The sequence below is a fragment of the Pituophis catenifer genome, unplaced genomic scaffold, assembly GCF_029215685.1.
Source record: "Pituophis catenifer annectens isolate HBS135680 unplaced genomic scaffold, rPitCat1.0.hap2 SCAF_5, whole genome shotgun sequence".
Lineage (NCBI taxonomy): Eukaryota > Metazoa > Chordata > Lepidosauria > Squamata > Colubridae > Pituophis > Pituophis catenifer.
The window spans coordinates 96,968,539-96,994,829 of NW_027256885.1; positions in this window are offsets into that span (position 1 = coordinate 96,968,539).

Genomic DNA, 26,291 nt, shown 5'->3' on the forward strand with positions numbered 1-26,291 from the left:
TTCCACGATCTCCAAAGTTCTTCCCCCATCAAATCCTACTGTTCTTCTGCCTTCCACAATCTCCAAAGTTCCTCCCCCTTCGAATCATAGCTTTCTTCTGCCTTCCCCGATCTCCAAAGTTCCTCCCCCTTCGAATCATATCTTTCTCCTGCCTTCCACGATTTCCAAAGTTCTTCCCCCATCAAATCTTACTTTTCTTCTGCCTTCCACGATCTCCAAAGTTCTTCCCCCATCTAATCCTACTTTTCTTCTGCCTTCCAAGATCTCCAAAGTTCCTCCCCCTTCGAATCATAGCTTTCTCCTGCCTTCCACGATCTCCAAAGTTCCTCCCCCTTAGAATCTTAGCTTTCTCCTGCCTTCCACGATCTCCAAAGTTCCTCCCCCATCAAATCCTACTTTTCTTCTGCCTTCCACGATCTCCAAAGTTCTTCCCCCATCTAATCCTACTTTTCTTCTGCCTTCCAAGATCTCCAAAGTTCCTCCCCCTTCGAATCATAGCTTTCTCCTGCCTTCCACGATTTCCAAAGTTCTTCCCCCATCAAATCCTTCTTTTCTTCTGCCTTCCACGGTCTCCAAAGTTCCTCCCCCATCAAATCCTACTTTTCTTCTGCCTTCCACGATCTCCAAAGTTCCTCCCCCATCGAATCATAGCTTTCTCCTGCCTTCAACGATCTCCAAAGTTCCTCCCCCATCGAATCATAGCTTTCTCCTGCCTTCCACGACCTCCAAAGTTCCTCCCCCATCAAATCCTACTTTTCTTCTGCCTTTCACGATCTCCAAAATTTTCCCCCATTTAATCCTACTTTTCTTCTGCCTTCCAAGATCTCCAAAGTTCTTCCCCCATCAAATCCTACTTTTCTTCTGCCTTCTACGATCTCCAAAGTTCCTCCCCCATCGAATCCTACTTTTCTCCAGCCTTCCACGATCTCCAAAGTTCTTCCCCCATCAAATCCTACTGTTCTTCTGCCTTCCACAAACTCCAAAGTTCCTCCCCCTTCGAATCATAGCTTTCTCCTGCCTTCCACGATTTCCAAAGTTCTTCCCCCATCAAATACTACTTTTCTTCTGCCTTTCACGATCTCCAAAGTTCCTCCCCCTTCGAATCATAGCTTTCTCCTGCCTTCAACGATCTCCAAAGTTCCTCCCCCATCGAATCATAGCTTTCTCCTGCCTTCAACGATCTCCAAAGTTCCTCCCCCATCGAATCCTACTTTTCTCCTGCCTTCCACAATCTCCAAAGTTCCTCCCCCTTCGAATCATAGCTTTCTTCTGCCTTCCACGATTTCCAAAGTTCTTCCCCCATCAAATCCTACTTTTCTTCTGCCTTCCACGATCTCCAAAGTTCATCCCCCATCAAATCCTACTGTTGTTCTGCCTTCCACAATCTCCAAAGTCCCTCCCCTTCGAATCCTACTTTTCTTCTTCCTTCCACGATCTCCAAAGTTCTTCCTCCATCAAATCTTACTTTTCTTCTGCCTTCCACGATCTCCAAAGTTCTTCCCCCATCGAATCCTACTTTTCTTCTGCCTTCCAAGATCTCCAAAGTTCCTCCCCCTTCGAATCATAGCTTTCTCCTGCCTTCAACGATGTCCAAAGTTCCTCCCCCATCGAATCATAGCTTTCTCCTGCCTTCCACGACCTCCAAAGTTCCTCCCCCTTCGAATCATAGCTTTCTCCTGCCTTCCAAGATCTCCAAAGTTCTTCCCCCATCTAATCCTACTGTTGTTCTGCCTTCCACAATCTCCAAAGTCCCTCCCCTTCGAATCCTACTTTTCTTCTTCCTTCCACGATCTCCAAAGTTCTTCCCCTATCAAATCTTACTTTTCTTCTGCCTTCCACGATCTCCAAAGTTCTTCCCCCATCAAATCCTACTGTTCTTCTGCCTTCCACAATCTCCAAAGTTCCTCCCCCTTCGAATCATAGCTTTCTTCTGCCTTCCCCGATCTCCAAAGTTCCTCCCCCATCGAATCCTACTTTTCTTCTGCCTTCCACAATCTCCAAAGTTCCTCCCCCTTCGAATCATATCTTTCTCCTGCCTTCCACGATCTCCAAAGTTCATCCCCCATCAAATCCTACTGTTGTTCTGCCTTCCACAATCTCCAAAGTTCCTCCCCCTTCGAATCATAGCTTTCTCCTGCCTTCCACGATCTCCAAAGTTCCTCCCCCATCAAATCCTACTTTTCTTCTGCCTTCCACGATCTCCAAAGTTCTTCCCCCATCTAATCCTACTTTTCTTCTGCCTTCCAAGATCTCCAAAGTTCCTCCCCCTTCGAATCATAGCTTTCTCCTGCCTTCCACGATCTCCAAAGTTCCTCCCCCTTAGAATCTTAGCTTTCTCCTGCCTTCCACGATCTCCAAAGTTCCTCCCCCTTCGAATCATAGCTTTCTCCTGCCTTCCACGATCTCCAAAGTTCCTCCCCCATCAAATCCTACTTTTCTTCTGCCTTCCACGATCTCCAAAGTTCTTCCCCCATCTAATCCTACTTTTCTTCTGCCTTCCAAGATCTCCAAAGTTCCTCCCCCTTCGAATCATAGCTTTCTCCTGCCTTCCACGATCTCCAAAGTTCCTCCCCCTTAGAATCTTAGCTTTCTCCTGCCTTCCACGATCTCCAAAGTTCCTCCCCCTTCGAATCATAACTTTCTCCTGCCTTCCACGATCTCCAAAGTTCCTCCCCCATCGAATCATAGCTTTCTCCTGCCTTCAACGATCTCCAAAGTTCCTCCCCCATCGAATCCTACTTTTCTTCTGCTTTCCACGATCTCCAAAGTTCCTCCCCCATCGAATCCTACTTTTCTTCTGCTTTCCACGATCTCCAAAGTTCCTTCCCCATCGAATCCTACTTTTCTCCTGCCTTCCACGATCTCCAAAGTTCTTCCCCCATCAAATCCTACTGTTCTTCTGCCTTCCACAATCTCCAAAGTTCCTCCCCCTTCGAATCATAGCTTTCTCCTGTCTTCCACGATCTCCAAAGTTCCTCTCCCTTCGAATCCTACTTTTATCCTGCCTTCCACGATCTCCAAAGTTCTTCCCCCATCGAATCCTACTTTTCTTCTGCCTTCCACGATCTCCAAAGTTCCTCCCCCATCAAATCCTACTTTTCTTCTGCCTTCCACGATCTCCAAAGTCCCTCCCCCATCGAATCCTACTTTTCTTCTGCCTTCCACGATCTCCAAAGTTCCGCCCCCATCGAATCCTATTTTTCTTCTGCCTTCCACGATCTCCAAAGTTCCTCCCCCATCGAATCCTACTTTTCTTCTGCCTTCCACGATCTCCAAAGTTCCTCCCCCTTCGAATCATAGCTTTCTCCTGCCTTCCACGATCTCCAAAGTTCCTCCCCCTTCGAATCATAGCTTTCTCCTGCCTTCAACGATCTCCAAAGTTCCTCCCCCATCGAATCCTACTTTTCTTCTGCTTTCCACGATCTCCAAAGTTCCTCCCCCATCGAATCCTACTTTTCTCCTGCCTTCCACGATCTCCAAAGTTCTTCCCCCATCAAATCCTACTGTTCTTCTGCCTTCCACAATCTCCAAAGTTCCTCCCATCAAATCCTACTTTTCTTCTGCCTTCCAAGATCTCCAAAGTTCCTCCCCCATCAAATCCTACTTTTCTTCTGCATTCCACGATCTCCAAAGTTCTTCCTCCATCAAATCTTACTTTTCTTCTGCCTTCCACGATCTCCAAAGTTCTTCCCCCATCTAATCCTACTTTTCTTCTGCCTTCCAACATCTCCAAAGTTCCTCCCCCTTCGAATCATAGCTTTCTCCTGCCTTCAACGATCTCCAAAGTTCCTCCCCCATCGAATCATATCTTTCTCCTGCCTTCCACGATTTCCAAAGTTCTTCCCCCATCAAATCCTACTTTTCTTCTGCCTTCCACGATCTCCAAAGTTCATCCCCCATCAAATCCTACTGTTGTTCTGCCTTCCACAATCTCCAAAGTCCCTCCCCTTCGAATCCTACTTTTCTTCTGCATTCCACGATCTCCAAAGTTCTTCCTCCATCAAATCCTACTTTTCTTCTGCCTTCCACGATCTCCAAAGTTCTTCCCCCATCTAATCCTACTTTTCTTCTGCCTTCCAAGATCTCCAAAGTTCCTCCCCCATCAAATCCTACTTTTCTTCTGCCTTCCACGATCTCCAAAGTTCCTCCCCCATCAAATACTAATTTTCTTCTGCCTTTCACGATCTCCAAAGTTCCTCCCCCTTCGAATCATATCTTTCTCCTGCCTTCAACGATCTCCAAAGTTCCTCCCCCATCGAATCCTACTTTTCTTCTGCCTTTCACGACCTCCAAAGTTCCTCCCCCATCGAATCCTACTTTTCTCCTGCCTTCCACGATCTCCAAAGTTCTTCCCCCATCAAATCCTACTGTTCTTCTGCCTTCCACAATCTCCAAAGTTCCTCCCCCTTCGAATCATATCTTTCTCCTGCCTTCCACGATTTCCAAAGTTCTTCCCCCATCAAATCCTACTTTTCTTTTGCCTTCCAACATCTCCAAAGTTCCTCCCCCTTCGAATCATAGCTTTCTCCTGCCTTCAACGATCTCCAAAGTTCCTCCCCCATCGAATCATAGCTTTCTCCTGCCTTCAACGATCTCCAAAGTTCCTCCCCCATCGAATCCTACTTTTCTTCTGCCTTCCACGATCTCCAAAGTTCTTCCCCCATCAAATCCTACTGTTCTTCTGCCTTCCCCGATCTCCAAAGTTCCTCCCCCTTCGAATCATATCTTTCTCCTGCCTTCCACGATTTCCAAAGTTCTTCCCCCATCAAATCCTACTTTTCTTCTGCCTTCCACGATCTCCAAAGTTCATCCCCCATCAAATCCTACTGTTGTTCTGCCTTCCACAATCTCCAAAGTCCCTCCCCTTCGAATCCTACTTTTCTTCTGCATTCCACGATCTCCAAAGTTCTTCCTCCATCAAATCCTACTTTTCTTCTGCCTTCCACGATCTCCAAAGTTCTTCCCCCATCTAATCCTACTTTTCTTTTGCCTACCAAGATCTCCAAAGTTCTTCCCCCATTGAATCCAACTTTTCTTCTGCCTTCCAAGATCTCCAAAGTTCCTCCCCCATCAAATCCTACTTTTCTTCTGCATTCCACGATCTCCAAAGTTCTTCCTCCATCAAATCTTACTTTTCTTCTGCCTTCCACGATCTCCAAAGTTCTTCCCCCATCTAATCCTACTTTTCTTCTGCCTTCCAACATCTCCAAAGTTCCTCCCCCTTCGAATCATAGCTTTCTCCTGCCTTCAACGATCTCCAAAGTTCCTCCCCCATCGAATCATAGCTTTCTCCTGCCTTCCACGATCTCCAAAGTTCTTCCCCCATCAAATCCTACTGTTCTTCTGCCTTCCACAATCTCCAAAGTTCCTCCCCCTTCGAATCATAGCTTTCTTCTGCCTTCCCCGATCTCCAAAGTTCCTCCCCCTTCGAATCATATCTTTCTCCTGCCTTCCACGATTTCCAAAGTTCTTCCCCCATCAAATCCTACTTTTCTTCTGCCTTCCACGATCTCCAAAGTTCATCCCCCATCAAATCCTACTGTTGTTCTGCCTTCCACAATCTCCAAAGTTCGTCCCCCATCAAATCCTACTTTTCTTCTGCCTTCCACAATCTCCTAAATTCCTCCCCCATCAAATCCTACTTTTCTTCTGCCTTCCAAGATCTCCAAAGTTCTTCCCCCATCAAATCCTTCTTTTCTTCTGCCTTCCACGATCTCCAAAGTTCTTCCCCCATTAAATCCTACTTTTCTTCTGCCTTCCACGGTCTCCAAAGTTCCTCCCCCATCAAATCCTACTTTTCTTCTGCCTTCTACGATCTCCAAAGTTCCTCCCCCTTCGAATCATAGCTTTCTCCTGCCTTCCACGACCTCCAAAGTTCCTCCCCCATCGAATCCTACTTTTCTCCTGCCTTCCACGATCTCCAAAGTTCTTCCCCCATCAAATCCTACTGTTCTTCTGCCTTACACAATCTCCAAAGTTCCTCCCCCTTCGAATCATAGCTTTCTTCTGCCTTCCCCGATCTCCAAAGTTCTTCCCCCATCAAATCCTACTTTTCTTCTGCCTTCCACAATCTCCTAAATTCCTCCCCCATCAAATCCTACTTTTCTTCTGCCTTCCAAGATCTCCAAAGTTCTTCCCCCATCAAATCCTTCTTTTCTTCTGCCTTCCACGATCTCCAAAGTTCTTCCCCCATTAAATCCTACTTTTCTTCTGCCTTCCACGATCTCCAAAGTTCTTCCCCCATCAAATCCTACTGTTCTTCTGCCTTCCACAATCTCCAAAGTTCCTCCCCCTTCGAATCATAGCTTTCTTCTGCCTTCCCCGATCTCCAAAGTTCCTCCCCCTTCGAATCATATCTTTCTCCTGCCTTCCACGATTTCCAAAGTTCTTCCCCCATCAAATCCTACTTTTCTTCTGCCTTCCACGATCTCCAAAGTTCATCCCCCATCAAATCCTACTGTTGTTCTGCCTTCCACAATCTCCAAAGTCCCTCCCCTTCGAATCCTACTTTTCTTCTGCATTCCACGATCTCCAAAGTTCTTCCTCCATCAAATCCTACTTTTCTTCTGCCTTCCAAGATCTCCAAAGTTCTTCCCCCATCAAATCCTTCTTTTCTTCTGCCTTCCACGATCTCCAAAGTTCTTCCCCCATTAAATCCTACTTTTCTTCTGCCTTCCACGGTCTCCAAAGTTCCTCCCCCATCAAATCCTACTTTTCTTCTGCCTTCTACGATCTCCAAAGTTCCTCCCCCTTCGAATCATAGCTGTCTCCTGCCTTCCACGACCTCCAAAGTTCCTCCCCCATCGAATCCTACTTTTCTCCTGCCTTCCACGATCTCCAAAGTTCTTCCCCCATCAAATCCTACTGTTCTTCTGCCTTCCACGATCTCCAAAGTTCTTCCCCCATTAAATCCTACTTTTCTTCTGCCTTCCACGGTCTCCAAAGTTCCTCCCCCATCAAATCCTACTTTTCTTCTGCCTTCTACGATCTCCAAAGTTCCTCCCCCTTCGAATCATAGCTTTCTCCTGCCTTCCACGACCTCCAAAGTTCCTCCCCCATCGAATCCTACTTTTCTCCTGCCTTCCACGATCTCCAAAGTTCTTCCCCCATCAAATCCTACTTTTCTTCTGCCTTCCACGATCTCCAAAGTTCATCCCCCATCAAATCCTACTGTTGTTCTGCCTTCCACAATCTCCAAAGTTCGTCCCCCATCAAATCCTACTTTTCTTCTGCATTCCACAATCTCCTAAATTCCTCCCCCATCAAATCCTACTTTTCTTCTGCCTTCCAAGATCTCCAAAGTTCCTCCCCCATCAAATCCTACTTTTCTTCTGCCTTCTACGATCTCCAAAGTTCCTCCCCCTTCGAATCATAGCTTTCTCCTGCCTTCCACGACCTCCAAAGTTCCTCCCCCATCAAATCCTACTTTTCTTCTGCCTTTCACGATCTCCAAAATTTTCCCCCATTTAATCCTACTTTTCTTCTGCCTTCCAAGATCTCCAAAGTTCTTCCCCCATCAAATCCTACTTTTCTTCTGCCTTCTACGATCTCCAAAGTTCCTCCCCCATCGAATCCTACTTTTCTCCTGCCTTCCACGATCTCCAAAGTTCTACCCCCATCAAATCCTACTGTTCTTCTGCCTTCCACAAACTCCAAAGTTCCTCCCCCTTCGAATCATAGCTTTCTTCTGCCTTCCACGATCTCCAAAGTTCTTCCCCCATCGAATCCTACTTTTCTTCTGCCTTCCCCGATCTCCAAAGTTCCTCCCCCTTCGAATCATAGCTTTCTCCTGCCTTCCACGATTTCCAAAGTTCTTCCCCCATCAAATACTACTTTTCTTCTGCCTTTCACGATCTCCAAAGTTCCTCCCCCTTCGAATCATAGCTTTCTCCTGCCTTCAACGATCTCCAAAATTCCTCCCCCATCGAATCATAGCTTTCTCCTGCCTTCAACGATCTCCAAAGTTCCTCCCCCATCGAATCATAGCTTTCTCCTGCCTTCCACGACCTCCAAAGTTCCTCCCCCATCGAATCCTACTTTTCTCCTGCCTTCCACGATCTCCAAAGTTCTTCCCCCATCAAATCCTACTGTTCTTCTGCCTTCCACAATCTCCAAAGTTCCTCCCCCTTCGAATCATAGCTTTCTTCTGCCTTCCCCGATCTCCAAAGTTCCTCCCCCTTCGAATCATATCTTTCTCCTGCCTTCCACGATTTCCAAAGTTCTTCCCCCATCAAATCCTACTTTTCTTCTGCCTTCCACGATCTCCAAAGTTCATCCCCCATCAAATCCTACTGTTGTTCTGCCTTCCACAATCTCCAAAGTCCCTCCCCTTCGAATCCTACTTTTCTTCTTCCTTCCACGATCTCCAAAGTTCTTCCTCCATCAAATCTTACTTTTCTTCTGCCTTCCACGATCTCCAAAGTTCTTCCCCCATCTAATCCTACTTTTCTTCTGCCTTCCAAGATCTCCAAAGTTCCTCCCCCTTCGAATCATAGCTTTCTCCTGCCTTCCACGATCTCCAAAGTTCCTCCCCCTTAGAATCTTAGCTTTCTCCTGCCTTCCACGATCTCCAAAGTTCCTCCCCCATCAAATCCTACTTTTCTTCTGCCTTCCACGATCTCCAAAGTTCTTCCCCCATCTAATCCTACTTTTCTTCTGCCTTCCAAGATCTCCAAAGTTCCTCCCCCTTCGAATCATAGCTTTCTCCTGCCTTCAACGATGTCCAAAGTTCCTCCCCCATCGAATCATAGCTTTCTCCTGCCTTCCACGACCTCCAAAGTTCCTCCCCCTTCGAATCATAGCTTTCTCCTGCCTTCCAAGATCTCCAAAGTTCTTCCCCCATCTAATCCTACTGTTGTTCTGCCTTCCACAATCTCCAAAGTCCCTCCCCTTCGAATCCTACTTTTCTTCTTCCTTCCACGATCTCCAAAGTTCTTCCCCTATCAAATCTTACTTTTCTTCTGCCTTCCACGATCTCCAAAGTTCTTCCCCCATCTAATCCTAATTTTCTTCTGCCTTCCAAGATCTCCAAAGTTCCTCCCCCTTCGAATCATAGCTTTCTCCTGCCTTCCACGATCTCCAAAGTTCCTCCCCCTTAGAATCTTAGCTTTCTCCTGCCTTCCAAGATCTCCAAAGTTCTTCCCCCATCAAATCCTTCTTTTCTTCTGCCTTCCACTATCTCCAAAGTTCTTCCCCCATCAAATCCTACTTTTCTTCTGCCTTCCACGGTCTCCAAAGTTCCTCCCCCATCAAATCCTACTTTTCTTCTGCCTTCCACGATCTCCAAAGTTCCTCCCCCATCAAATCCTACTTTTCTTCTGCATTCCACGATCTCCAAAGTTCTTCCTCCATCAAATCTTACTTTTCTTCTGCCTTCCACGATCTCCAAAGTTCTTCCCCCATCTAATCCTACTTTTCTTCTGCCTTCCAACATATCCAAAGTTCCTCCCCCTTCGAATCATAGCTTTCTCCTGCCTTCAACGATCTCCAAAGTTCCTCCCCCATCGAATCATAGCTTTCTCCTGCCTTCCAAGATCTCCAAAGTTCTTCCCCCATCAAATCCTACTTTTCTTCTGCCTTCTACGATCTCCAAAGTTCCTCCCCCATCGAATCCTACTTTTCTCCTGCCTTCCACGATCTCCAAAGTTCTACCCCCATCAAATCCTACTGTTCTTCTGCCTTCCACAAACTCCAAAGTTCCTCCCCCTTCGAATCATAGCTTTCTTCTGCCTTCCACGATCTCCAAAGTTCTTCCCCCATCGAATCCTACTTTTCTTCTGCCTTCCCCGATCTCCAAAGTTCCTCCCCCTTCGAATCATAGCTTTCTCCTGCCTTCCACGATTTCCAAAGTTCTTCCCCCATCAAATACTACTTTTCTTCTGCCTTTCACGATCTCCAAAGTTCCTCCCCCTTCGAATCATAGCTTTCTCCTGCCTTCAACGATCTCCAAAGTTCCTCCCCCATCGAATCATAGCTTTCTCCTGCCTTCAACGATCTCCAAAGTTCCTCCCCCATCGAATCATAGCTTTCTCCTGCCTTCCACGACCTCCAAAGTTCCTCCCCCATCGAATCCTACTTTTCTCCTGCCTTCCACGATCTCCAAAGTTCTTCCCCCATCAAATCCTACTGTTCTTCTGCCTTCCACAATCTCCAAAGTTCCTCCCCCTTCGAATCATAGCTTTCTTCTGCCTTCCCCGATCTCCAAAGTTCCTCCCCCTTCGAATCATATCTTTCTCCTGCCTTCCACGATTTCCAAAGTTCTTCCTCCATCAAATCTTACTTTTCTTCTGCCTTCCACGATCTCCAAAGTTCTTCCCCCATCTAATCCTACTTTTCTTCTGCCTTCCAAGATCTCCAAAGTTCCTCCCCCTTCGAATCATAGCTTTCTCCTGCCTTCCACGATCTCCAAAGTTCCTCCCCCTTAGAATCTTAGCTTTCTCCTGCCTTCCACGATTTCCAAAGTTCTTCCCCCATCAAATCCTACTTTTCTTCTGCCTTCCACGATCTCCAAAGTTCTTCCCCCATCTAATCCTACTTTTCTTCTGCCTTCCAAGATCTCCAAAGTTCCTCCCCCTTCGAATCATAGCTTTCTCCTGCCTTCAACGATGTCCAAAGTTCCTCCCCCATCGAATCATAGCTTTCTCCTGCCTTCCACGACCTCCAAAGTTCCTCCCCCTTCGAATCATAGCTTTCTCCTGCCTTCCAAGATCTCCAAAGTTCTTCCCCCATCTAATCCTACTGTTGTTCTGCCTTCCACAATCTCCAAAGTCCCTCCCCTTCGAATCCTACTTTTCTTCTTCCTTCCACGATCTCCAAAGTTCTTCCCCTATCAAATCTTACTTTTCTTCTGCCTTCCACGATCTCCAAAGTTCTTCCCCCATCTAATCCTAATTTTCTTCTGCCTTCCAAGATCTCCAAAGTTCCTCCCCCTTCGAATCATAGCTTTCTCCTGCCTTCCACGATCTCCAAAGTTCCTCCCCCTTAGAATCTTAGCTTTCTCCTGCCTTCCAAGATCTCCAAAGTTCTTCCCCCATCAAATCCTTCTTTTCTTCTGCCTTCCACTATCTCCAAAGTTCTTCCCCCATCAAATCCTACTTTTCTTCTGCCTTCCACGGTCTCCAAAGTTCCTCCCCCATCAAATCCTACTTTTCTTCTGCCTTCCACGATCTCCAAAGTTCCTCCCCCATCAAATCCTACTTTTCTTCTGCATTCCACGATCTCCAAAGTTCTTCCTCCATCAAATCTTACTTTTCTTCTGCCTTCCACGATCTCCAAAGTTCTTCCCCCATCTAATCCTACTTTTCTTCTGCCTTCCAACATATCCAAAGTTCCTCCCCCTTCGAATCATAGCTTTCTCCTGCCTTCAACGATCTCCAAAGTTCCTCCCCCATCGAATCATAGCTTTCTCCTGCCTTCCAAGATCTCCAAAGTTCTTCCCCCATCAAATCCTACTGTTCTTCTGCCTTCCACAAACTCCAAAGTTCCTCCCCCTTCGAATCATAGCTTTCTTCTGCCTTCCACGATCTCCAAAGTTCTTCCCCCATCGAATCCTACTTTTCTTCTGCCTTTCCCGATCTCCAAAGTTCCTCCCCCTTCGAATCATAGCTTTCTCCTGCCTTCCACGATTTCCAAAGTTCTTCCCCCATCAAATACTACTTTTCTTCTGCCTTTCACGATCTCCAAAGTTCCTCCCCCTTCGAATCATAGCTTTCTCCTGCCTTCAACGATCTCCAAAGTTCCTCCCCCATCGAATCCTACTTTTCTTCTGCTTTCCACGATCTCCAAAGTTCCTCCCCCATCGAATCCTACTTTTCTTCTGCTTTCCACGATCTCCAAAGTTCCTTCCTCATCGAATCCTACTTTTCTCCTGCCTTCCACGACCTCCAAAGTTCCTCCCCCATCAAATCCTACTTTTCTTCTGCCTTTCACGATCTCCAAAATTTTCCCCCATTTAATCCTACTTTTCTAATGCCTACCAAGATCTCCAAAGTTCTTCCCCCATTAAATCCTACTTTTCTTCTGCCTTCTACGATCTCCAAAGTTCCTCCCCCTTCGAATCATAGCTTTCTCCTGCCTTCCACGACCTCCAAAGTTCCTCCCCCATCAAATCCTACTTTTCTTCTGCCTTTCACGATCTCCAAAATTTTCCCCCATTTAATCCTACTTTTCTTCTGCCTTCCAAGATCTCCAAAGTTCTTCCCCCATCAAATCCTACTTTTCTTCTGCCTTCTACGATCTCCAAAGTTCCTCCCCCATCGAATCCTACTTTTCTCCTGCCTTCCACGATCTCCAAAGTTCTTCCCCCATCAAATCCTACTGTTCTTCTGCCTTCTACAAACTCCAAAGTTCCTCCCCCTTCGAATCATAGCTTTCTTCTGCCTTCCACGATCTCCAAAGTTCTTCCCCCATCGAATCCTACTTTTCTTCTGCCTTCCCCGATCTCCAAAGTTCCTCCCCCTTCGAATCATAGCTTTCTCCTGCCTTCCACGATTTCCAAAGTTCTTCCCCCATCAAATACTACTTTTCTTCTGCCTTTCACGATCTCCAAAGTTCCTCCCCCTTCGAATCATAGCTTTCTCCTGCCTTCAACGATCTCCAAAGTTCTTCCCCCATCTAATCCTACTTTTCTTTTGCCTACCAAGATCTCCAAAGTTCTTCCCCCATTTAATCCTACTTTTCTTCTGCCTTCCAAGATCTCCAAAGTTCCTCCCCCATCAAATCCTACTTTTCTTCTGCCTTCCAAGATCTCCCAAGTTCTTCCCATCAAATCCTACTTTTCTTCTGCCTTCCAAGATCTCCAAAGTTCCTCCCCCATCAAATCCTACTTTTCTTCTGCATTCCACGATCTCCAAAGTTCTTCCTCCATCAAATCTTACTTTTCTTCTGCCTTCCACGATCTCCAAAGTTCTTCCCCCATCTAATCCTACTTTTCTTCTGCCTTCCAACATCTCCAAAGTTCCTCCCCCATCGAATCCTACTTTTCTCCTGCCTTCCACGATCTCCAAAGTTCTTCCCCCTTCGAATCATATCTTTCTCCTGCCTTCCACGATTTCCAAAGTTCTTCCTCCATCAAATCTTACTTTTCTTCTGCCTTCCACGATCTCCAAAGTTCTTCCCCCATCTAATCCTACTTTTCTTCTGCCTTCCAACATATCCAAAGTTCCTCCCCCTTCGAATCATAGCTTTCTCCTGCCTTCAACGATCTCCAAAGTTCCTCCCCCATCGAATCATAGCTTTCTCCTGCCTTCCAAGATCTCCAAAGTTCTTCCCCCATCAAATCCTACTGTTCTTCTGCCTTCCACAAACTCCAAAGTTCCTCCCCCTTCGAATCATAGCTTTCTTCTGCCTTCCACGATCTCCAAAGTTCTTCCCCCATCGAATCCTACTTTTCTTCTGCCTTTCCCGATCTCCAAAGTTCCTCCCCCTTCGAATCATAGCTTTCTCCTGCCTTCCACGATTTCCAAAGTTCTTCCCCCATCAAATACTACTTTTCTTCTGCCTTTCACGATCTCCAAAGTTCCTCCCCCTTCGAATCATAGCTTTCTCCTGCCTTCAACGATCTCCAAAGTTCCTCCCCCATCGAATCCTACTTTTCTTCTGCTTTCCACGATCTCCAAAGTTCCTCCCCCATCGAATCCTACTTTTCTTCTGCTTTCCACGATCTCCAAAGTTCCTTCCCCATCGAATCCTACTTTTCTCCTGCCTTCCACGACCTCCAAAGTTCCTCCCCCATCAAATCCTACTTTTCTTCTGCCTTTCACGATCTCCAAAATTTTCCCCCATTTAATCCTACTTTTCTAATGCCTACCAAGATCTCCAAAGTTCTTCCCCCATTAAATCCTACTTTTCTTCTGCCTTCTACGATCTCCAAAGTTCCTCCCCCTTCGAATCATAGCTTTCTCCTGCCTTCCACGACCTCCAAAGTTCCTCCCCCATCAAATCCTACTTTTCTTCTGCCTTTCACGATCTCCAAAATTTTCCCCCATTTAATCCTACTTTTCTTCTGCCTTCCAAGATCTCCAAAGTTCTTCCCCCATCAAATCCTACTTTTCTTCTGCCTTCTACGATCTCCAAAGTTCCTCCCCCATCGAATCCTACTTTTCTCCTGCCTTCCACGATCTCCAAAGTTCTTCCCCCATCTAATCCTACTTTTCTTCTGCCTTCCAAGATCTCCAAAGTTCCTCCCCCTTCGAATCATAGCTTTCTCCTGCCTTCCACGATTTCCAAAGTTCTTCCCCCATCAAATCCTTCTTTTCTTCTGCTTTCCACGGTCTCCAAAGTTCCTCCCCCATCAAATCCTACTTTTCTTCTGCCTTCCACGATCTCCAAAGTTCCTCCTCCTTCGAATCATAGCTTTCTCCTGCCTTCAACGATCTCCAAAGTTCCTCCCCCATCGAATCATAGCTTTCTCCTGCCTTCCACGACCTCCAAAGTTCCTCCCCCATCAAATCCTACTTTTCTTCTGCATTCCACGATCTCCAAAGTTCTTCCTCCATCAAATCTTACTTTTCTTCTGCCTTCCACGATCTCCAAAGTTCTTCCCCCATCTAATCCTACTTTTCTTCTGCCTTCCAACATCTCCAAAGTTCCTCCCCCTTCGAATCATAGCTTTCTCCTGCCTTCAACGATCTCCAAAGTTCCTCCCCCATCGAATCATAGCTTTCTCCTGCCTTCCAACATCTCCAAAGTTCCTCCCCCATCGAATCCTACTTTTCTTCTGCCTTCCACGATCTCCAAAGTTCTTCCCCCATCAAATCCTACTGTTCTTCTGCCTTTCACGATCTCCAAAATTTTCCCCCATTTAATCCTACTTTTCTTCTGCCTTCCAAGATCTCCAAAGTTCTTCCCCCATCAAATCCTACTTTTCTTCTGCCTTCTACGATCTCCAAAGTTCCTCCCCCATCGAATCCTACTTTTCTCCAGCCTTCCACGATCTCCAAAGTTCTTCCCCCATCAAATCCTACTGTTCTTCTGCCTTCCACAAACTCCAAAGTTCCTCCCCCTTCGAATCATAGCTTTCTCCTGCCTTCCACGATTTCCAAAGTTCTTCCCCCATCAAATACTACTTTTCTTCTGCCTTTCACGATCTCCAAAGTTCCTCCCCCTTCGAATCATAGCTTTCTCCTGCCTTCAACGATCTCCAAAGTTCCTCCCCCATCGAATCATAGCTTTCTCCTGCCTTCAACGATCTCCAAAGTTCCTCCCCCATCGAATCCTACTTTTCTCCTGCCTTCCACAATCTCCAAAGTTCCTCCCCCTTCGAATCATAGCTTTCTTCTGCCTTCCCCGATCTCCAAAGTTCCTCCCCCTTCGAATCATATCTTTCTCCTGCCTTCCACGATTTCCAAAGTTCTTCCCCCTTCGAATCATAGCTTTCTCCTGCCTTCCAAGATCTCCAAAGTTCTTCCCCCATCTAATCCTACTGTTGTTCTGCCTTCCACAATCTCCAAAGTCCCTCCCCTTCGAATCCTACTTTTCTTCTTCCTTCCACGATCTCCAAAGTTCTTCCCCTATCAAATCTTACTTTTCTTCTGCCTTCCACGATCTCCAAAGTTCTTCCCCCATCTAATCCTAATTTTCTTCTGCCTTCCAAGATCTCCAAAGTTCCTCCCCCTTCGAATCATAGCTTTCTCCTGCCTTCCACGATCTCCAAAGTTCCTCCCCCTTAGAATCTTAGCTTTCTCCTGCCTTCCACGATCTCCAAAGTTCCTCCCCCTTAGAATCTTAGCTTTCTCCTGCCTTCAACGATCTCCAAAGTTCCTCCCCCATCGAATCCTACTTTTCTCCTGCCTTCCACGATCTCCAAAGTTCTTCCCCCATCAAATCCTACTGTTCTTCTGCCTTCCACAATCTCCAAAGTTCCTCCCCCTTCGAATCATAGCTTTCTTCTGCCTTCCACGATTTCCAAAGTTCTTCCCCCATCAAATCTTACTTTTCTTCTGCCTTCCACGATCTCCAAAGTTCTTCCCCCATCTAATCCTACTTTTCTTCTGCCTTCCAAGATCTCCAAAGTTCCTCCCCCTTCGAATCATAGCTTTCTCCTGCCTTCCACGATCTCCAAAGTTCCTCCCCCTTAGAATCTTAGCTTTCTCCTGCCTTCCACGATCTCCAAAGTTCCTCCCCCATCAAATCCTACTTTTCTTCTGCCTTCCACGATCTCCAAAGTTCTTCCCCCATCTAATCCTACTTTTCTTCTGCCTTCCAAGATCTCCAAAGTTCCTCCCCCTTCGAATCATAGCTTTCTCCTGCCTTCCACGATTTCCAAAGTTCTTCCCCCATCAAATCCTTCTTTTCTTCTGCCTTCCACGGTCTCCAAAGTTCCTCCCCCATCAAATCCTACTTTTCTTCTGCCTTCCACGATCTCCAAAGTTCCTCCCCCTTCGAATCTTAGCTTTCTCCTGCCTTCAACGATCTCCAAAGTTCCTCCCCCATCGAATCCTACTTTTCTCCTGCCTTCCACGATCTCCAAAGTTCTTCCCCCATCAAATCCTACTGTTCTTCTGCCTTCCACAATCTCCAAAGTTCCTCCCCCTTCGAATCATAGCTTTCTTCTGCCTTCCACGATTTCCAAAGTTCTTCCCCCATCAAATCTTACTTTTCTTCTGCCTTCCACGATCTCCAAAGTTCTTCCCCCATCTAATCCTACTTTTCTTCTGCCTTCCAAGATCTCCAAAGTTCCTCCCCCTTCGAATCATAGCTTTCTCCTGCCTTCCACGATCTCCAAAGTTCCTCCCCCTTAGAATCTTAGCTTTCTCCTGCCTTCCACGATCTCCAAAGTTCCTCCCCCATCAAATCCTACTTTTCTTCTGCCTTCCACGATCTCCAAAGTTCTTCCCCCATCTAATCCTACTTTTCTTCTGCCTTCCAAGATCTCCAAAGTTCCTCCCCCTTCGAATCATAGCTTTCTCCTGCCTTCCACGATTTCCAAAGTTCTTCCCCCATCAAATCCTTCTTTTCTTCTGCCTTCCACGGTCTCCAAAGTTCCTCCCCCATCAAATCCTACTTTTCTTCTGCCTTCCACGATCTCCAAAGTTCCTCCTCCTTCGAATCATATCTTTCTCCTGCCTTCCACGATCTCCAAAGTTCCTCCCCCATCGAATCATAGCTTTCTCCTGCCTTCCACGACCTCCAAAGTTCCTCCCCCATCAAATCCTACTTTTCTTCTGCATTCCACGATCTCCAAAGTTCTTCCTCCATCAAATCTTACTTTTCTTCTGCCTTCCACGATCTCCAAAGTTCTTCCCCCATCTAATCCTACTTTTCTTCTGCCTTCCAACATCTCCAAAGTTCCTCCCCCTTCGAATCATAGCTTTCTCCTGCCTTCAACGATCTCCAAAGTTCCTCCCCCATCGAATCATAGCTTTCTCCTGCCTTCCACGACCTCCAAAGTTCCTCCCCCATCAAATCCTACTTTTCTTCTGCCTTTCACGATCTCCAAAATTTTCCCCCATTTAATCCTACTTTTCTTCTGCCTTCCAAGATCTCCAAAGTTCCTCCCCCATCGAATCCTACTTTTCTCCAGCCTTCCACGATCTCCAAAGTTCTTCCCCCATCAAATCCTACTGTTCTTCTGCCTTCCACAAACTCCAAAGTTCCTCCCCCTTCGAATCATAGCTTTCTCCTGCCTTCCACGATTTCCAAAGTTCTTCCCCCATCAAATACTACTTTTCTTCTGCCTTTCACGATCTCCAAAGTTCCTCCCCCTTCGAATCATAGCTTTCTCCTGCCTTCAACGATCTCCAAAGTTCCTCCCCCATCGAATCATAGCTTTCTCCTGCCTTCAACGATCTCCAAAGTTCCTCCCCCATCGAATCCTACTTTTCTCCTGCCTTCCACAATCTCCAAAGTTCCTCCCCCTTCGAATCATAGCTTTCTTCTGCCTTCCCCGATCTCCAAAGTTCCTCCCCCTTCGAATCATATCTTTCTCCTGCCTTCCACGATTTCCAAAGTTCTTCCCCCATCAAATCCTACTTTTCTTCTGCCTTCCACGATCTCCAAAGTTCATCCCCCATCAAATCCTACTGTTGTTCTGCCTTCCACAATCTCCAAAGTCCCTCCCCTTCGAATCCTACTTTTCTTCTTCCTTCCACGATCTCCAAAGTTCTTCCTCCATCAAATCTTACTTTTCTTCTGCCTTCCACGATCTCCAAAGTTCTTCCCCCATCGAATCCTACTTTTCTTCTGCCTTCCAAGATCTCCAAAGTTCCTCCCCCTTCGAATCATAGCTTTCTCCTGCCTTCCACGACCTCCAAAGTTCCTCCCCCTTCGAATCATAGCTTTCTCCTGCCTTCCAAGATCTCCAAAGTTCTTCCCCCATCTAATCCTACTGTTGTTCTGCCTTCCACAATCTCCAAAGTCCCTCCCCTTCGAATCCTACTTTTCTTCTTCCTTCCACGATCTCCAAAGTTCTTCCCCTATCAAATCTTACTTTTCTTCTGCCTTCCACGATCTCCAAAGTTCTTCCCCCATCTAATCCTAATTTTCTTCTGCCTTCCAAGATCTCCAAAGTTCCTCCCCCTTCGAATCATAGCTTTCTCCTGCCTTCCACGATCTCCAAAGTTCCTCCCCCTTAGAATCTTAGCTTTCTCCTGCCTTCCACGATCTCCAAAGTTCCTCCCCCTTAGAATCTTAGCTTTCTCCTGCCTTCAACGATCTCCAAAGTTCCTCCCCCATCGAATCCTACTTTTCTCCTGCCTTCCACGATCTCCAAAGTTCTTCCCCCATCAAATCCTACTGTTCTTCTGCCTTCCACAATCTCCAAAGTTCCTCCCCCTTCGAATCATAGCTTTCTTCTGCCTTCCCCGATCTCCAAAGTTCCTCCCCCTTCGAATCATATCTTTCTCCTGCCTTCCACGATTTCCAAAGTTCTTCCCCCATCAAATCTTACTTTTCTTCTGCCTTCCACGATCTCCAAAGTTCCTCCTCCTTCGAATCATAGCTTTCTCCTGCCTTCAACGATCTCCAAAGTTCCTCCCCCATCGAATCATAGCTTTCTCCTGCCTTCCACGACCTCCAAAGTTCCTCCCCCATCAAATCCTACTTTTCTTCTGCATTCCACGATCTCCAAAGTTCTTCCTCCATCAAATCTTACTTTTCTTCTGCCTTCCACGATCTCCAAAGTTCTTCCCCCATCTAATCCTACTTTTCTTCTGCCTTCCAACATCTCCAAAGTTCCTCCCCCTTCGAATCATAGCTTTCTCCTGCCTTCAACGATCTCCAAAGTTCCTCCCCCATCGAATCATAGCTTTCTCCTGCCTTCCACGACCTCCAAAGTTCCTCCCCCATCAAATCCTACTTTTCTTCTGCCTTTCACGATCTCCAAAATTTTCCCCCATTTAATCCTACTTTTCTTCTGCCTTCCAAGATCTCCAAAGTTCTTCCCCCATCAAATCCTACTTTTCTTCTGCCTTCTACGATCTCCAAAGTTCCTCCCCCATCGAATCCTACTTTTCTCCAGCCTTCCACGATCTCCAAAGTTCTTCCCCCATCAAATCCTACTGTTCTTCTGCCTTCCACAAACTCCAAAGTTCCTCCCCCTTCGAATCATAGCTTTCTCCTGCCTTCCACGATTTCCAAAGTTCTTCCCCCATCAAATACTACTTTTCTTCTGCCTTTCACGATCTCCAAAGTTCCTCCCCCTTCGAATCATAGCTTTCTCCTGCCTTCAACGATCTCCAAAGTTCCTCCCCCATCGAATCATAGCTTTCTCCTGCCTTCAACGATCTCCAAAGTTCCTCCCCCATCGAATCCTACTTTTCTCCTGCCTTCCACAATCTCCAAAGTTCCTCCCCCTTCGAATCATAGCTTTCTTCTGCCTTCCCCGATCTCCAAAGTTCCTCCCCCTTCGAATCATATCTTTCTCCTGCCTTCCACGATTTCCAAAGTTCTTCCCCCATCAAATCCTACTTTTCTTCTGCCTTCCACGATCTCCAAAGTTCATCCCCCATCAAATCCTACTGTTGTTCTGCCTTCCACAATCTCCAAAGTCCCTCCCCTTCGAATCCTACTTTTCTTCTTCCTTCCACGATCTCCAAAGTTCTTCCTCCATCAAATCTTACTTTTCTTCTGCCTTCCACGATCTCCAAAGTTCTTCCCCCATCGAATCCTACTTTTCTTCTGCCTTCCAAGATCTCCAAAGTTCCTCCCCCTTCGAATCATAGCTTTCTCCTGCCTTCAACGATGTCCAAAGTTCCTCCCCCATCGAATCATAGCTTTCTCCTGCCTTCCACGACCTCCAAAGTTCCTCCCCCTTCGAATCATAGCTTTCTCCTGCCTTCCAAGATCTCCAAAGTTCTTCCCCCATCTAATCCTACTGTTGTTCTGCCTTCCACAATCTCCAAAGTCCCTCCCCTTCGAATCCTACTTTTCTTCTTCCTTCCACGATCTCCAAAGTTCTTCCCCTATCAAATCTTACTTTTCTTCTGCCTTCCACGATCTCCAAAGTTCTTCCCCCATCTAATCCTAATTTTCTTCTGCCTTCCAAGATCTCCAAAGTTCCTCCCCCTTCGAATCATAGCTTTCTCCTGCCTTCCACGATCTCCAAAGTTCCTCCCCCTTAGAATCTTAGCTTTCTCCTGCCTTCCACGATCTCCAAAGTTCCTCCCCCTTAGAATCTTAGCTTTCTCCTGCCTTCAACGATCTCCAAAGTTCCTCCCCCATCGAATCCTACTTTTCTCCTGCCTTCCACGATCTCCAAAGTTCTTCCCCCATCAAATCCTACTGTTCTTCTGCCTTCCACAATCTCCAAAGTTCCTCCCCCTTCGAATCATAGCTTTCTTCTGCCTTCCCCGATCTCCAAAGTTCCTCCCCCTTCGAATCATATCTTTCTCCTGCCTTCCACGATTTCCAAAGTTCTTCCCCCATCAAATCTTACTTTTCTTCTGCCTTCCACGATCTCCAAAGTTCTTCCCCCATCTAATCCTACTTTTCTTCTGCCTTCCAAGATCTCCAAAGTTCCTCCCCCTTCGAATCATAGCTTTCTCCTGCCTTCCACGATCTCCAAAGTTCCTCCCCCTTAGAATCTTAGCTTTCTCCTGCCTTTCACGATCTCCAAAGTTCCTCCCCCATCAAATCCTACTTTTCTTCTGCCTTCCACGATCTCCAAAGTTCTTCCCCCATCTAATCCTACTTTTCTTCTGCCTTCCAAGATCTCCAAAGTTCCTCCCCCTTCGAATCATAGCTTTCTCCTGCCTTCCACGATCTCCAAAGTTCCTCCCCCTTAGAATCTTAGCTTTCTCCTGCCTTCCACGATCTCCAAAGTTCCTCCCCCTTAGAATCTTAGCTTTCTCCTGCCTTCAACGATCTCCAAAGTTCCTCCCCCATCGAATCCTACTTTTCTCCTGCCTTCCACGATCTCCAAAGTTCTTCCCCCATCAAATCCTACTGTTCTTCTGCCTTCCACAATCTCCAAAGTTCCTCCCCCTTCGAATCATAGCTTTCTTCTGCCTTCCCCGATCTCCAAAGTTCCTCCCCCTTCGAATCATATCTTTCTCCTGCCTTCCACGATTTCCAAAGTTCTTCCCCCATCAAATCTTACTTTTCTTCTGCCTTCCACGATCTCCAAAGTTCTTCCCCCATCTAATCCTACTTTTCTTCTGCCTTCCAAGATCTCCAAAGTTCCTCCCCCTTCGAATCATAGCTTTCTCCTGCCTTCCACGATCTCCAAAGTTCCTCCCCCTTAGAATCTTAGCTTTCTCCTGCCTTCCACGATCTCCAAAGTTCCTCCCCCATCAAATCCTACTTTTCTTCTGCCTTCCACGATCTCCAAAGTTCTTCCCCCATCTAATCCTACTTTTCTTCTGCCTTCCAAGATCTCCAAAGTTCCTCCCCCTTCGAATCATAGCTTTCTCCTGCCTTCCACGATCTCCAAAGTTCCTCCCCCTTCGAATCATAGCTTTCTCCTGCCTTCCACGATCTCCAAAGTTCCTCCCCCTTAGAATCTTAGCTTTCTCCTGCCTTCCACGATCTCCAAAGTTCCTCCCCCATCAAATCCTACTTTTCTTCTGCCTTCCACGATCTCCAAAGTTCTTCCCCCATCTAATCCTACTTTTCTTCTGCCTTCCAAGATCTCCAAAGTTCCTCCCCCTTCGAATCATAGCTTTCTCCTGCCTTCCACGATCTCCAAAGTTCCTCCCCCTTAGAATCTTAGCTTTCTCCTGCCTTCCACGATCTCCAAAGTTCCTCCCCCATCAAATCCTACTTTTCTCCTGCCTTCCACGATCTCCAAAGTTCCTCCCCCTTCGAATCATAACTTTCTCCTGCCTTCCACGATCTCCAAAGTTCCTCCCCCATCGAATCATAGCTTTCTCCTGCCTTCAACGATCTCCAAAGTTCCTCCCCCATCGAATCCTACTTTTCTTCTGCTTTCCACGATCTCCAAAGTTCCTCCCCCATCGAATCCTACTTTTCTTCTGCTTTCCACGATCTCCAAAGTTCCTTCCCCATCGAATCCTACTTTTCTCCTGCCTTCCACGATCTCCAAAGTTCTTCCCCCATCAAATCCTACTGTTCTTCTGCCTTCCACAATCTCCAAAGTTCCTCCCCCTTCGAATCATAGCTTTCTCCTGTCTTCCACGATCTCCAAAGTTCCTCTCCCTTCGAATCCTACTTTTATCCTGCCTTCCACGATCTCCAAAGTTCTTCCCCCATCGAATCCTACTTTTCTTCTGCCTTCCACGATCTCCAAAGTTCCTCCCCCATCAAATCCTACTTTTCTTCTGCCTTCCACGATCTCCAAAGTCCCTCCCCCATCGAATCCTACTTTTCTTCTGCCTTCCACGATCTCCAAAGTTCCGCCCCCATCGAATCCTATTTTTCTTCTGCCTTCCACGATCTCCAAAGTTCCTCCCCCATCGAATCCTACTTTTCTTCTGCCTTCCACGATCTCCAAAGTTCCTCCCCCTTCGAATCATAGCTTTCTCCTGCCTTCCACGATCTCCAAAGTTCCTCCCCCTTCGAATCATAGCTTTCTCCTGCCTTCAACGATCTCCAAAGTTCCTCCCCCATCGAATCCTACTTTTCTTCTGCTTTCCACGATCTCCAAAGTTCCTCCCCCATCGAATCCTACTTTTCTCCTGCCTTCCACGATCTCCAAAGTTCTTCCCCCATCAAATCCTACTGTTCTTCTGCCTTCCACAATCTCCAAAGTTCCTCCCCCTTCGAATCATAGCTTTCTCCTGCCTTCCACGATCTCCAAAGTTCCTCTCCCTTCGAATCCTACTTTTATCCTGCCTTCCACGATCTCCAAAGTTCTTCCCCCATCTAATCCTACTTTTCTTCTGCCTTCCACGATCTCCAAAGTTCCTCCCCCTTTGAGTGCCTCCTGCCTTCCAGTACTCCTCAGATCTTTGCAGTTTCTCCCCCCATTGCGTGTTAGCTTTCTCCTGCTTTCCTGCAGAGGCATCTGCAGAGGGTAGAACCTGCAGAGATCGGGGAACACTCTGCCTCCGTGCATGTACGACCAGCTGGTAGGTTCGCGCATGTGCGGTGGACCTGGGCTCTGCCTGCCACCTGTGGCAAGCGTGCCATAGGTTCGCCATCATGGTCCTAGGGGATACCTGGGAAAGACTTAGGAGAAAGTTGTATCTGAAGATACCATGTTGGATCTCGACTCATGAGGCCCTGGTATACCCAAAGTTAAATAAAGGAGAGAAGGTCTTGACATATGAAGCTATTTTGGATACCCAGGGCAGATTGAAGACACGGGAACAACTGAGGTCGGAGGGATGTAACCTGGACTGGTGGGCGTACACCCAAATACACTCAAGGTGGAAGAAAGATAAGGAGAGTGAAGGGATATATTATGGAAAACAAGAATTGGATAAAATCTTTGTTAGGTGTTTTGTGCCAGCCATTGCAGTCTCTTCAAAGGCCACCAGATGGGGGCAAAGAGGCACCTTTGATTCCACTGGTGGGTCAAGGGGCTCCAGCCCCTGCAGCCCCATTGGGAAGAGTTAATGGTCCTCCGGCCCCCTCACACACATGGGCAAGGGAGGGGCCAGGGGCCCCTATAAGAACCCCTGCACAGGGGCTGCTCCCTTTCCCTTTTCCCTGCTTTCCCTGCTCTTGTCCTAGTCTCCTATGGGACTGACCCATGGGCTCAATCCAGGCATGGATGCCTCCATGCCTGGGAACTTATTTTACTCCACTTTTACTTCTAAATAAAGACTTAATTTGATTGCATCTTTGCGTGCTGACCTTTTCTTGGAAGCGCCCTCAAAGAACCATCGTTCTTCATGAGATCCCTCACAAAGTGGTAGCCGAGAATGGTTTGAGGCAACACTTCCAAGCCAGCAGAAGCAAGATGCCAGGAGGTTCCAGCAAGAACCCCCAAGAGATGGATGGTAGGACTTCCCCGGTTATGACCAGGAGTCTCCAATCAAGGTTGGCAGCCCTGCATCCGGTCCCTGAAGCGCGCTTCGATCCAGAGGAGGGTACAGATGATCTCTATGCCCCCAGAGAACCCAGCGGAACACAAGGGACCCCTTCGCATGCTTCCTTGCAGCTGCAAGCCACAGAGGAAGGCATGGAAGGCCAGCAGTCCACCCAGGACTTCCAGGACACTGGGGAGGAGGCCAGGGACCAGGCCACCCCCAGCGTAGACCAGCTCACTGGCAAGGAATGCAGAGAGCTGCTACAAACGCTCCTAGCAACCCGAGGGATGCCAGGAGCCCAGCCAAATGGGACACCAGCGCAGGGGGCCTCTGGACACCGGGTAAGTCCTTCCCCAGCACCCAGGAGGCTCCCCAACATGGCACCAGCCACCCTGGGGGCCCCCAGGGCCCCGGAGCTTTTGGTGGGAAAGTTCCCACCAAGTCGTGACCTGCAGCTTCCGGGGCCAACCGGAAACAACATGGCGGCCCCCAGGCCACCTACTCCAGCGAGGCTTGGTAGGCCTCAGCTAGGCCACGAGGCCCAGCAACCGATGGCAGCCAGCCAAAGCAGCATGCAAACTGCTCGCACCCCCCCCCCCCCCACAGGCAAGCCTCAAAGTCTGCCCAGCCGCTCCTGCTGCAGTGGGCATCAGGGCTGCAATCCAAGTCCTGGTTGCAGTCCTGGAGGCCACAATGACTGTGGCTTCAACCTCGGGGGCAGCCAGCCTCCCTCAACACCCCCAGGGGACCAGCAAGGAGGGGGTGTCCAGTCTGGAGCCCCCTAGCCAGCGCCCAGGCCTCCAGAGAACCCCAGAAGAACTCCTGGGGGCTCTAGCCTTCCCAACACCCCCACCGAGGCAACGGAGGACTCACCTGGATTGAGGTAAATAAAAGAAAATAAAAGGTGAATAAAAGAAATAATCATTCCAAGTCAGGTATACAAAGTGAGATCAAATCCTATGAACTCTGAATAAACTTTGAATGAACTAATCTATTCACGTGCTAGCTAAAGGCAGCTGGACTCCATTATTGGTAAATATATCTTCTGATGAGGCTCAACTGTCATCCAGCAGGAGAGTTAAGAGTGGAGTTCTGGTGAATGAAACTAAGCAATTAGTTCATGGATGTCCCCATAATTACTTGACCTATGGCCCTGTGTCAAACCCACTGATTCTATACATCTTCTTAATACAATCAAATGTGAACATCTGGACAGATATACATGGGAGACAAAAGGTTACTTATTGTTTAAAGTATAGTCATAATTTCAGCATTTAAACATTACAGAACTTAAAGGACAGTTGTAAAACATAAAGTGATGGGTTAGTAAAAGTTGTAATAGTTTAATCATGAGTAAATGATAGAGTAGGGAAAATGTGTAGCCTAAATAATTTTATTAAATAGTAGGTAATGGTTTGATAATTAGTAAAGTGTAATGTAAGTGAAATGTATTTTTAATGTAACCATATATGGAAGCCGGAAAGGCTCATAGAACTCTTTGTCTTGAAAACATATTTAAGTCATAGAATCATAATCATTTTTGTTCAGGTTGCAATAACCAAACATAGCACTGAACCTTTGCGCAAATAAATGGATCTGTTTGACCCAGGAATGTGTTTCAGCCTCTCCTTTCTACAACAGGATGACTTCAGGGGGCCTCCAGCTGAGCCTCCCACTTCCCAAGGTGGATGCCTCCTCCAGAGTCTTCAGGACCAGCGGTGGGCCCCTCCAGGCGATCCTCAGCATTTTCAGGCTTTTCCGGCCACATCCTGCAGCCTTCGCCCCCTGGTAAGTGTTCCAGTACCAGGGGGGCTTCCAGAAGACTCTTCAGAGCTGCACAGGCCTGGGCCCAGGCCTGGCTCTGAAGCACAGAGAGAGAGGTCCGCTCCCGTCGGCTCCTGGGCTGGAATGAGCTCTGGG